General features: G+C 40.2%; 1 protein-coding gene across 1 annotated transcript in view; it reads left to right on the top strand.

Moving 5' to 3' along the window:
• whrnb (whirlin b) overlaps nucleotides 1-12,929 on the top strand; it is a 136,036-nt gene that overhangs the window by 98,195 nt on the left and 24,912 nt on the right. The window lies entirely within an intron of this gene.

Here is a 12,929-nt window from a genome sequence, read left to right as displayed (position 1 = left end):
CACCGTGGCGGACTCAAAACGCAGCTGGTGGGGGTTGCCAGACGAGGACGACGGAGCAAAATTGTACCGGAGCCGTAACGCAGTGGACACGTATCCAGTGGAATTTTGGGGATACCCTAGCGGGTGCTGTATATGGATCGCAAGTGCCCAACACTTGCAGTGTATGTCCATATCGTTCCTTTTCTATGATTGACAGGTGATCTAAATAACTGTGCGAGGGGAAATTTACCGGCTTTTGCCATGTCTCTACGGGAAGTCCGGTATGAGCCGCCATCTTGGTTTACTGTTTTGCCCTCCAGGTCAGCATGCGTGACTGAAAACTATGAAATGCACTGCTGGAGTTGTTTATGGATAAGAATGGCAGAGAAAGTACAGCCACACTTTTCATTAGCTGTACCTATAGCAGATAGCACTGCCAAACAGAGCAAGAAAAGAAAGACGGACCTCGAAAAGGCTACAAACAAAAAGAAGTTGGAGAGCTCAAGAGGTGAAACGAGAGTCAACATTGGAGTGGCCGTTCAACGATGGAGACAACTGATGGAGTCAAAGGCCTGAAAACGAATGGTAGCTGTGTCTCTGGACAGGTAATGAGCTGGTTTGGTTTGGTTGGGGAAATGTGTTATTACTCTGCATTATGTAGTCAACGTAGCTAACTTTAGCTCCTTATGTTGCTGTCGTATGTATTTGCCCATCATTAGCATCATCAGCTTGTAGCTAATGTTAGCTAGCTAGCTATGATAGACTTCTGCCGTATGAAAAATATTTACATGTAATGTCACCGTTTACACGCAGGCAAACGTTTACACGTACTGTGAATCTAATCCATATAGCAGTGTTCACACATGCACTGCTACCCTGGGCTGTTTGGACGGGAGCGTACCTATGTTCCCCGGGTCCTATGTTCCCCGTTTTTCCCAAAAAAGGTCTTATGTTTCCCGGTTTGTTCATCGTCCGGCAACAGCGGGGAACATAGGACCCTTTTTTAAAAAAAAGGGTCCTAACTAACTAACCCTAACCCTTTTGGGGGAAAGCGGGGAACATAGGACCCGGGGAACATAGGGATGATCCCGTTTGGACATTAGCCAGACGAGCTGTATGTGAGAGGCGGACTAATTCTTGTGTGCTATGTGAAAGGCTAAGTCCACTGTTCGGAGGTCATGGGAAGATTGCATATACTGTAGTACAATACAGTTTGCATTATAGTTGTAAGCAGATGTCATTAGATAGTATTTATGTGACATTCATTCATATAGACTTTGAACTGGACGTTTTACAAATGTGCTGACGTTGCCTATTTCTGTGTCCTATAGTTATGAGAGGGACGCATCAGCTTCCAGCCTTGAAGCGTCAGTTCACAGCAGAACCATGTCCTGATGTTTCCACTATTTTTGCAGAGTCTCTCTGACAGGCAAGTGTAACTTGATGCTGATAGCAACATGGATCAGACCACTGTTATTCATGTAATATGTATTTTTGATGGATACATTTCATATATGCATGTGTCCTTCTTTCATATCAAGTTGGTTTGCTTTATGTGCATGAATGTGCTCCTTAGAAGGGATACAATACAAAAAGGAATGGCATCATTTCATTAGCTGCACCAAGAAAATGCTTCAAGTACTGGTCCTAACAGTCACATGTTAGCCTAAACGCCACCCATCACATAAGCTTCCCATCACTCACCTAACCCCAGACTTCATTTTTTACTCTTTTTTTTAACATAGCAACAGTCCTGTGTTGTCTTTGAGAGAATCAATAAACATTTGTATGCCCCAAAAACATATTCAGATGTAACGTTATGTCCTGTAAACACATTTAGTTCTCCATCCTTATCCAGTTTTCTGTAAGTATTATAATTTTTGCAGAGATGATGGAACTCCTTTCTCTTAGGCCAGGTACTCCAAATGACTGTAAATGGCAAAATTCTGATGTAACAGAGGCTATTTCTGGTTGTTTTCAGGAATATTTGTCACTGAATAAAATGCAACCAACGTTGTGGCGTTATAATAAATTGAAAGTAATTTCAAGGTCCTTGAAAAGCTGTATTTACTGTCAGATAAGTAACTGTGCTATTTTTTTCTACAGGAAAATCACTGCCAAAACAGTAGAGGATTGTGACATCAGCAGCCTAACCTGTTGGCCAACACTGATCTGTGTTTATAACCAGTCAAGAAACCTCTGGATGTCCTTCCTGTATATAGTTGTTTATGCCAATTGTACTGTATATTGTCTAAATGACAAAAGGTATAGCCTACTATTTTTGTAGTGTTATATTATTTACATGTTTTCCAAAAAATGTAATAAACAAGAGTCTAACCTAATTCAGTTGTAAAGTGTAAGAACTGTAATAGGTTGGTTGTTTATGCTGGAAGTGTAAAGAAAAGGCATTTATCATTTTCAAGACTTTATTCAAACAATTTAGAGATAATGCAAAACAAGGAGTAAATACAGAACGAGAAATAAATAGTGTCAGGCAGAGTTCAGCACTTGATGTGATTGCTCCAAACGTAGTCCTTGAATTCTGGCCTGTAAAGCAACAGATGATACTGTGAACATATACAATGGTGAATACTTTAGACATTCCCGGACAAAACTGTACAGATGGCCCAGTTTATATAACATTTTTTTTGAAGTACCACCTCTTTATCTTGTGTTTATTGTTATGCACCAAAACACAAATTCAAATTGTGGAAAACTACTTGGCAAAAAATGAGATTCTGATTAGGGTGCTTGTGTGTCCAAGTTACATGCCTGGTCAATATACTGTACAAACACAAATATTGGTAGGTGGTGTTTATCAGAAAAAAGTACCAGTAATGTTCTACTTTTGATGCTGACATGCTCATGTGCAAACCTTTGAGTTTGAAGATCTTCTACTCAGTGTATGGTCTTCGTCATCAGAGTCAACAATGCTCTTCGTGGAAGCTCTAACATGCAAAACATCGTATCATCATGAGTCCAATACAATATTCACGTTTGTCTGTGAATCACTGAGGGAAACAGAAAAAACATGTAGCAGGCCCACCACTAATCTTGATGTTTTAGCTTTGCCCTATCTAACGTTACCATAGCCAGCTGCTGCTAGCTAACGGCATTAAGTTACAACATCAAAATACACTTTCAAAACACTTTCTGAATGCTAACAAAGCTAGCTTGACAGCTATCAGTACTAGCAATGCCTATGTTGGTTGTTTACGTTTAATATGATATTAGGTGTTTACTTACAGGTGAATGAGATTTGAGGTGGTTACTTGTAGTTAGATGTTGTGATGAAAATGGTGCACCGATACACTCTTCTCTCACCGCTCTTGAGGACTCGGACCTCGCCAGCGGTATTTGGCAGTTGTTGGATGGTGCACGTTCATGGTTTGGGGGGAGTGGCTTTGGGGAGAGGCCAATTTGTAGTGATTTACATGTCCTACTCACTTTTTATTGTCCATATGTGAGCAGATTGTAAAGTAACGTGACAAGAAAAATGATACCTTCCCCGTCTCTCTGTTTCCCCCCAGCCTGTACACAATTTGTTTGTATAACATGCCATTTTTATTTATTTTTTAAAATTAATTTCTACTGCGACACACCAGTTCAGGAGTTCCACTCATTCGGTGAGCAGGGTGTCTCTCGCACACATCTATGGAGCTTACGACAAAGTGTTCACACTCCTTTAACTGGCCAATAGAAGGTCCTTCCCCCACAGTGTCACCCAGCGTCTGATCAGTGTATGCCATCTAACAGTGATGTCAGTGGGTTCGTGTAAGCTTACTTGAAAATATCAAAGGTTCAGGCAGGTGGGTCAAGTCAGGGTTAATGCCTGACGAGGTGTCCATTATCACGAATGAATGGGTGGCGTGCCAAAAATGTTTTTTCACCAAATGCAAACCTGCATTCTGATTGGCCATGACTCTTCTGTATTATTAACCATTCGTGGCCTGGGTTACATAATGACCCCATGTCAGTGGATATAGAACATTCTGATGTAACAGTTATGGTAATGATCAAGACTATCTATTATACACTGTTGCTCTTTCTGCCACCTCCCTCCCATTGTCCCTCTTATAAAATGGTCTCCATTGACACTGTAAACAGTTGAGCTACATGCTAATATGTGCAGAAAACCAACACATTCTGCATCAAAGGCTCTGCTATTATTAAGCAGCTATTCTTCAATTTCTATGCCCCAAGCAGTTGAGACCTAATGAGTTTTGTAATCGGATGGGTGGCCTTGTTGATTTAATGCACGTCCAACAAGCATTTCACAGCCGCAGGGTAACCATTAATGAATCAAGGGCAGGGTATAAAGCATGCTGCTCTGAAAGCTGAATGGCTTCTGAGGGACAGGACATGTGGTAGTCAGTGCTTGTATCAGAGTGACTCAAATGGGGACAAGTTATCAAAAAGCAGCATATTAGTGTATGCAGTGTGCTGGATAATAATTAGGGCCCCAACTCTGACACGCACACGCTTACAGTACACACACTAACCCTATTGCCTAAAAATGATAAACATTTACAACTAACATACTAATCACAACAACAAGGAAACATTGATAATGAATGTGCAAACTGTTATTAACAACACAAAATGTTCATGCTGAACACATCCTGCGAAATGGCCACTGTCCACAATTTAATGGCCTAGATTAATATTAGAATGGCCTCAGTGCAAAATTTTGGGTTAACCTGGGTTATGATGGCAACAGTGGCACATGCGGATCAAGTAGCTCCTTCAAATTTCGCTACATTTTTGTTTTTTTTTCAGCTTTATTACCGAAACAAGTTTTATGACAGAAATACTGTATATACATCAGCATTAGAGAAGAAAGCGTGGGTTTTAGATTAAGAGCAGCAGACTTTGAAACCACAACTGCCCGCCACATCTTTTAACTATCCAACCCCAAGGAGGAGAGGGGAGAGATCCAGGATGGCAGAAATGCTAATCCAGCTGGAATTTAGGTCTGCGCCTGGCTATTGTCCGGTTGCCGGAAGATGAACAAGACAAATGAGACTCAGGCTGGCCAGCAACAGAAATCTAAGCCACCCACATCTTTACAGAGACTTGTCTCCACCACCACATCTCAGATTAAGCTGCTGCAATCGACGGGCAGACCCTGTCCTGAGCCAACATAGAGCAGGACTACAGCAGGACGAGGAGAAAAGGACTCTGTGTTGATGCTCACAAAGTTGATGGCCAGTAAATGAAAGTTTGTGTTTATTACTCAGTAAAGTCTCCTCTATAACATGTAAAATATCCTAAAAGAGCCAAGTGGTTGAAAATATTTCCTGGCACTTTCCTGCTTCCTAAAAAACATTTCATATCAATATAATTAAATATAAAATGTAGAATGTTGGATAGTTAACATACATTTTAAACATTAGTAATTTATACATTATTAGTAGTATTTTTATTTTATTTTAACTTACCTATGCTGTAACTGGTGGCACTGGTGAATATAAACTTAGACATGTTAACTTTTAAGTAAAACTCAAACATTGTTGGCCATCATCATTGTAAGTTGTCTGGCACATCTTCATATCGTCATCATCATCACATGCAGCCTGAGATGCATTTGTACACCCTGATCCTTTGCCGTTGCTACATGGAACAGAACACTTAATGTCATGGCATCCAGCATGTGCCCGTCAGGCTGCCGCAGTCTGTCCTGTCAGTCAGTCAGTCAGTTCGGACGGCGACAAGCCCCCATCACTCCATCCCCATTCTTGTTGCAGGAGTTCATCTATGGTTGTCTTCCACTGCTCCACCTTGTACAAATGAAGACTGTGGTAGTTCGCTGCTGTGTAGGTGGCAAAGCCTACACTTTAGTCTAAATGGGTCAATGTTTAATTTTTGGGTCCACACAAGAATTATTTCATGTTTGAAATATGTGTATTTTCACTTTTAACATTATTATTAACATTAACATTAACATTTTACATTATTATTAACCACTCAACTATCGTAACAATCCTATGCAGATATGAGTATTTATACTATATAACAGATATCTGCTAATATTAAATTGAAAGAAGTCTAAACTACAATAACTCTTTTTAGGATTACTTAAGATTAATTATACATAAATATGCTGGCGTCTTAAATAGGTGACGATTCAAATAGCTGGCTAATATGGTAAATTGGTGTATTTTGAGAGAAGCAGTTTTACAAACAGACCATATGCCCGCCCCTACGGAGGGCTCAAAAAAAGTGCGAAGGAACGCACCCAAGGCGGCATCCGTCATCTGATTGGTCCACACTCTAGCTGTCCCCTATTGGCTGGTGAAACACAATATTTTGAGCGCAGGGAGGGACAGCCTTGAGTCTGAGCAGACTCCTCAACTGGAGAGGAGGTGCTCGTTCTGAGTGCGTGCACATTAGATCTGAGCGCGCAGACTTTAGATCTGAGCGAGCACAGGACATATTTGAATGCAAGCGAAATTTTTGTGTGCAAGAAGATGTGTGAGCACAAGCATGTGATTTTTGAGTTCAAGCACACATTTTGAAAAAAAGCAAACATCTCAGTGCGAGCACAAAATGTGAGCATGAGGAAATCATGAATCAAAGCTTCCAATGAGATATCCACGAACACAATGTTGTGCGGCAACGCATTAAAAAAGCATGTTCACTGAACAAGCTCATGTTTTTGGTAACCAGTACTGAATACTGAACGTATCTGTTTGCAACTAATGAACGTGAAGTCACAAACTCCTGCGAGTAAACTCCGCTTATGCACTGTTTTATGACACCTGGCTTTAAGTGGAACAGGGTTATGTTTCCTAGCAGCGTTATTATAGATCCCACTGCTTCTCCTTGTGAAAAGACCCACACTCTGCCATGACAAGTCATGAACACAGCCTCTGTTTGGCTAACAGACTCCCCAAGGCATCAGTGGACTGCCAGTGGATGGCTAACAATCATGCTAACAACAAAAATATCTGTTTTCAACACAAACAATGTATAAATTATCACAGAAGACATTCCGTATTGGATTATCATTATGGATTTATTTTGCAATGTCTCCAAAAATATGCTGCAGTTCAGGGCTGGATTATAAAGCAGCTGATAGAGAAGAAATGAATGTGAACTAATTCATTTTAATCTGTGTGAAGTGAACTTTGACCTAGCTCTTGTTATATGTGAGCTTGCACAACACTGCACAAAACTGCAATATCTTAAAAAGTATAAAAGATACATTTAAAATGTAAAAAAAAGTTTTTTGAGGAATACCTGGAATATGACATTATTAAAAACCCTGTTATGCATCCACAGGTCAGGAATTTCTGTACTGCTTCAGTTTCTGGTTAATTGTTCATAGAAATGAACCCTTTGTTGAACATCAGACAAGATGAAGTGCACAAATCAAATTTTGACAATAGAATGTCAGTATTTTTTAGTACCTTCCACCACTTGGATTTCTTTGGACTTTTGATATGCTATAAATGACATATTTGCGAGAGTAGAACAGATTGAAGAGTTTCTGTGTGAGGTTCTGACCAGTCATGAAAAAGCAAGAACATGGACCTGATAAGCTTTTCTAATGTCAAGAATGTAGTTTCAAGCTCACCTCTTCATCGTCTGTTCTATGCTGTTGTGAAAAGACGACCTGTTCTAAAATAATAATACACAGTCTTTATATTCTTGTGATTGCAGGTTAAGAAAAAATGCAGAGAGAGAATGTAAAACAGACAACAAGAAAATCACAATTTGGTTTTTAAAGATCTCTATGAATGTAAAATATCACCTAACTGCGTGTTCAGTACAACAAGAACAACAAACCACAACCTGAGAAAATTTCACTTTTTCAGTGTCACTGCTAGTGCTATCAATCCTGGTTTGGGGGGCAAGTCTTGTTTTTGTTTTTTCTTTTCAGGCTGGATTCTCATGAGACAGACAAATTTCAATGACCCATGTCGGCTCATCTGCTGATAATACAGATGTGGGGACTGATGTCCTTTATGCTTTATTGCTGCTTAAAATACACACAGAAATCATGTTCGGCTGTCGTCTGCTCTTGTCAAAGGGAACATAAAACAATACTATGTTTCCATGGTTACCTATCTTACCACTTTAAAATGTTTTGTATTCACATTGTGTCAGGATAGGTTTTAGATTAATTTAACATAAACTTGTGTAAATGTAAAAAGTGTTTTCTTTTTCTCACAAAAACTGATTTTCATGTAAGCCAGCTCCTCTAGGGAGTCATTGGTTTCATCCTTCTGCCGGCCCTCTGGTTGTATTGTCTCTGTTTCCTTAGAGAATCTCCGTGTTTAAATCAATTGTTTCAGCTTCATGTAGAGTGGCAGTAGCCTGACGTGCCACATGGTTTGTTACACAGAAACATATGGGAAGGCACTGCTAGACACAGTTTGGAAAAGGGCAGGCACTTTCATAGAGTACTTGGCATGTGATTAAACAAAGCATCTCTCTATCATTGCTATGATGGGCTAACTTCAAGTCAAGAGAAAAGGCTCCAGTGCTGTTCTTTGTTCCTCCCTCAATGAAATATACTCTCCAGTTCTGATGGAGCTGATGCTACAGCAGCGTCTACGCTGACCTTTTGAGGAGCCGCCATTGTTGTTTTTAAACGAACAGTCGCTTTTCTCACTGGTCATCACAACCTAAACCACACCTGTAGCTGCCATTACTTCCTCGTAGGACACTGATTGGTTCAACAACTGTGTTCAGCCAGAAGTTTATAGCTTGAAGCCTGGCAAGATGGATTTGTGAGATCAGGCTATCATGTGGATCCAGCTGCCTTGCAGGGAAAGACGGAAGGTGCAGTGCATTAACAATCTGTTGTGCCTCTTTCTAACTAATGAACCTAATGCTTCATCAAGCACTATTTACACAGATTAAAGTGCCTACTGACTCACAGCATGCTAGTCAGGTTAACCAAAACTCACCATCAGTAAGAAACACAACAAAAAGTTGTATTTGAATTCATAATAATAAATCAGCTTCTAGACCTGCAAAGTGAAAATCAGCAGGTGTAGTTCGTTAGATTGTTTGTAGTAAGTGCAAATTGTGTTAATTACTTCATTGACAATAAGATGCATCGTCATACTAGTTAAGTCAGTGCTTGGGATGGGAGGAGATTTTATCGCAATAGAAACACAATAATCTGAAATATCCTCACCAGTGTATAGACACTAAAACTACTTGGTTAGGTGTAGGTAAACATCAAAGTTGGTTTAAATCCCTAAGTTACCTTGGTAATTTATTAGCTTATGTACGTGATGTAACGTCCCTCCATTAGTTGGTTAAAATAACTCACCATAGAATTCTGGTTTCATGCCGGACACAAACAGCATTCTCCTGAATGGTCCATCCATCCCTGACCTCCTACCTATACAGACCATTCACTATTTATACTACTCCTCCTCGCTTCCCCCTTTTCTGCTGTAATAATTACTTAAGCCGCCCTACAACAAACGTACATATGGGTCGTAATAAGCTGCCTTTATTTTCGACTGTTGTTTCTGATCAGGGCAGGCTCTTTTCATCTGATATTTGTGGACGTCTGGACCCAGCTTTGAGAAATTGTGCAGGCTGTGTTCCTTTGGTTTACTATAGCCAGCATTAGCAACAGAAGACTAAACAGGAAATAGAACAAATCAAAAAATGTGCAGGCTTCATGAGGTCCTGAGGTGACATGACCTAAAAATTACATATTTATTTAAACTATCAGAAACATTTGTGATAATGTAGATACACAACTAAACAAAATATATATAAGAAATGTTACATAATATATATTTAAGCAACACTGTCAATGCAAGACTTTTACTTAAATAAAGGATCTGAGTATATATCATGATCGATATCATGGGTCAGAGGTTTGGGTTGATATCAGTTACGAAACAGTGTAGATTGGAAAAGCATGTGGTTGAGGTCTAATATATGAATTCCTTCTCCTTGTGACAGCGCAGGTGAGGGAGGCGTGGGTGGAGGCCAACAGTCCTGTAAAGCTCTGCATTGCTCTGCATTGCTCTGCATTCCAGAGACTCACAGTTTGCTGGCTAAGCCTCTGTCATTTTGTTTTATAACCAAATAAATCAAACCCCTAAAAGATTTGATCAAATCCCTCTTGAAGTGACACCTTTCCTGCATATTCAAGTTTACACTGACATACTGTATGTTACAGTATAGAACATGCATCCTCAGTGATCCAATCACAAGTGGACAGCTCTAAGTACAGGTGTGAACGCCCTCAAAATGCAGTGAGATCACATCACTCAGACCACATTCAGAGGTGGTCTGGCCTGCATGTGACTGCAATCTTTTAGCAGTGTGTAGGCACATGTGTCCTGGGCCGCATTAAAGGACCGTCTGCGCATAAACTGCCAAACACTACAGCATTTATAGCCAAAGCTGATTTGCAATGCCTGTGCTTAGGCAGGCCTTTAACCCTTGTTCGGGTCCGTGGGATCCGTTTTCATTTTTTATCAAAAGAAAAATGATACGATTAATTATTTTTTCAAACTCAGACTCATTGGCCTTGGCTCATTTTCTGTGAAGAACATATATCAGAACACATTTTCAATGACCACACACTGTACACCCCCCCTACACATTTACATTACATACAGGATGTTGATGGTCCACTGGACCCAGGACGCGCACGCGCTTGTGTGTGTGTGTGTGTGTTGTGTTTCTGCCCCTGCCGTTCCTGCACAAGGTTGCAACATTGTTGCAAAATTCAAGCACCAACACTGTCTGCTCTCACATTCCCGCACATTTTACCGTCTGTCTTGCGGGAACCAATCTTTATTCAAAACGAGTAGCACTTCATAAATGTGATCTAACAAAGGTAAAGGGCAAATATTAGCCATATATGCTGTTTATATTGCTTGTAAATGGGATGAAGTAAACATCTGTGAGTATTTTAACATAAAATTGTTTGATTGTGTTGAATTAAAAACCCAAAAATGCAGCGGGTCCACCCACGAACACTGGCTGCATAACAAAAATATGAACACCACACAAGGGTTAAAATAAATGAAACTCAACAAATACATAAAGTACAGTACAAATACACTCAGGAAATACAGATCAAGATAGTACAGACAGTACAATATAAAACACAAAGTGCAATACAAAACAATAAAACACCAAAAAACATGAAGCACAAGATCATTCATGAGTACATACTGTTCCCCCTTCAGAAACTGTTTCAGGCTGAGTTTAAAATGATCCCAGTCAGTTCAGGAGGGGAGGAATTACACATTGTGAGGGGGTGAGTTAGGAGAAACTTGATCTAGAAACGGTATCTATGAGAAATTAAACAGTTTGGGCCTTCTTTATAATTCAGCAAATGTTATTCATGTAGATACGTCTTACTTTGTGTAAAAAACATCATGCGTTTGATAAATGACCAGCAGGAGTCACCAAAAAACACTGAATAACTGGCAGAGCCAGGACACTGAGGGTGTCATTGTGTACCAGTGATGCACGTGTTTATTTGCATACAGAAGTGGGAAGTGGGATCAGCTCACAAGTGGTCACTCGAGGGCGTAAAGCTGTCACTTGTGATTGGATCACTGAGGATGGATGTCGATACAGTCTGAACCCCCATGAACTGTCATTTCAATGAGATTTAAAGGCAATCACAAATAACGTATTGTGTCCTGTAGTTTGTGTTTCTGTCCTTTAGGACTTGCGGCCAGTTGTCTTTGCCTATCCCTGTGTCTATTGATTAGTATCAAGGCTGGGAAGCTTTGAATGTAAGATCAAGTAGACTTACTTGATACAGTTGATTAGGTTGCACACATAGGTCACTGACATCAAACAGAATGAAGACAGGCTGCAAATATTTGGACCAGAGCCTCCCCAGATTATCTTCCTCCTAGCTGTTTGTTTATTTATCTGTAGAGAAGTCCTGTACTGTTTTAACACAAGCTATATGCTTCTTATACCCATGGATTTTTGCAGTAAATGGCAACACAATGGCCTTCGTAAAGGATTTGGATAAACTGTGTCCTTGTTGCCTCGAACAATCACATTTCATTCGACTGACTTGATTTGGTTCAGTTTGGGCCCCAGCTTCAGGCCCCTCACATCAGATACAATCATATCTGGGAGAGGGTCGCTGTCCGGGACGTCAAAGTGGTCATTGACCCTAACCCTGAGCTTTAAATTGGTCTGTTTCCTTCTTCATCATGTCAGTACACATAAAGACAATCCTGTAACTTGAGAGAGGGAGGCTCAAGGTCTAGTTCGATCTACAAACTCTTATGAAGTATTGATTTTCCAATTCAACAAATTACAATAAGAGCTTCATCCTTGTGTTGTTTTCCATCTCTCAGGATACCTCTAAGCATAACAGCCTTCAGTTATGCATATTTTTTAACATTATACACAGAAACTAGCTTTCTCATTAAGGGCCTTTTGCAGTCTCATTTATTATGTTGTGTTTTACTTGAGCTCCTTTATCACAGAGCTGTGTAAGTTAAAGCGTCTCATGCAGAGGCTTTTAAACATTCCATTTCCACCATGTAATGAACTATTTATTTTTCTGCCCCGTTCACAGCTAAAGATTTGTGGGAGGGAAAATCTCTCCCAGCAGCTTTCTCCCTGCTTGTAGGGTCTTATTTATTCTCTTTATTCCTTATAAAGGTTTTCACAGTCGGCACAAAGCCACAGGACCTAGCTGAGACTCACTCAATCTACCAACAGTGAGGAGAGCTGTTTCCAAGTCGAGCTGCTTATGAAGATAATGATGAAGTCTTAAAAGGCAAACAAGTTTGACTGACTCGCCCCTGCAGCTTTGAGGTGGTGCCTTTTCCCTGAGTCAGATAAGCTCAGCCACTGCCATGTGTGTACAGGATGTCGCACAGCTGAAGACTTTCTATCTGCATGCTGCTGGGCTTGTAGAGTTTGATAACTCTTCTTATCCTATCCATGTGTGACCCTCATTTTTTATCTCTTTTTTTTTT

This window comes from Pagrus major, chromosome 5 (genome assembly GCF_040436345.1).
Source record: "Pagrus major chromosome 5, Pma_NU_1.0".
Lineage (NCBI taxonomy): Eukaryota > Metazoa > Chordata > Actinopteri > Spariformes > Sparidae > Pagrus > Pagrus major.
Note: the sequence above shows the minus strand (reverse complement) of the source record. Positions and strands in the feature narration are given on the sequence as shown.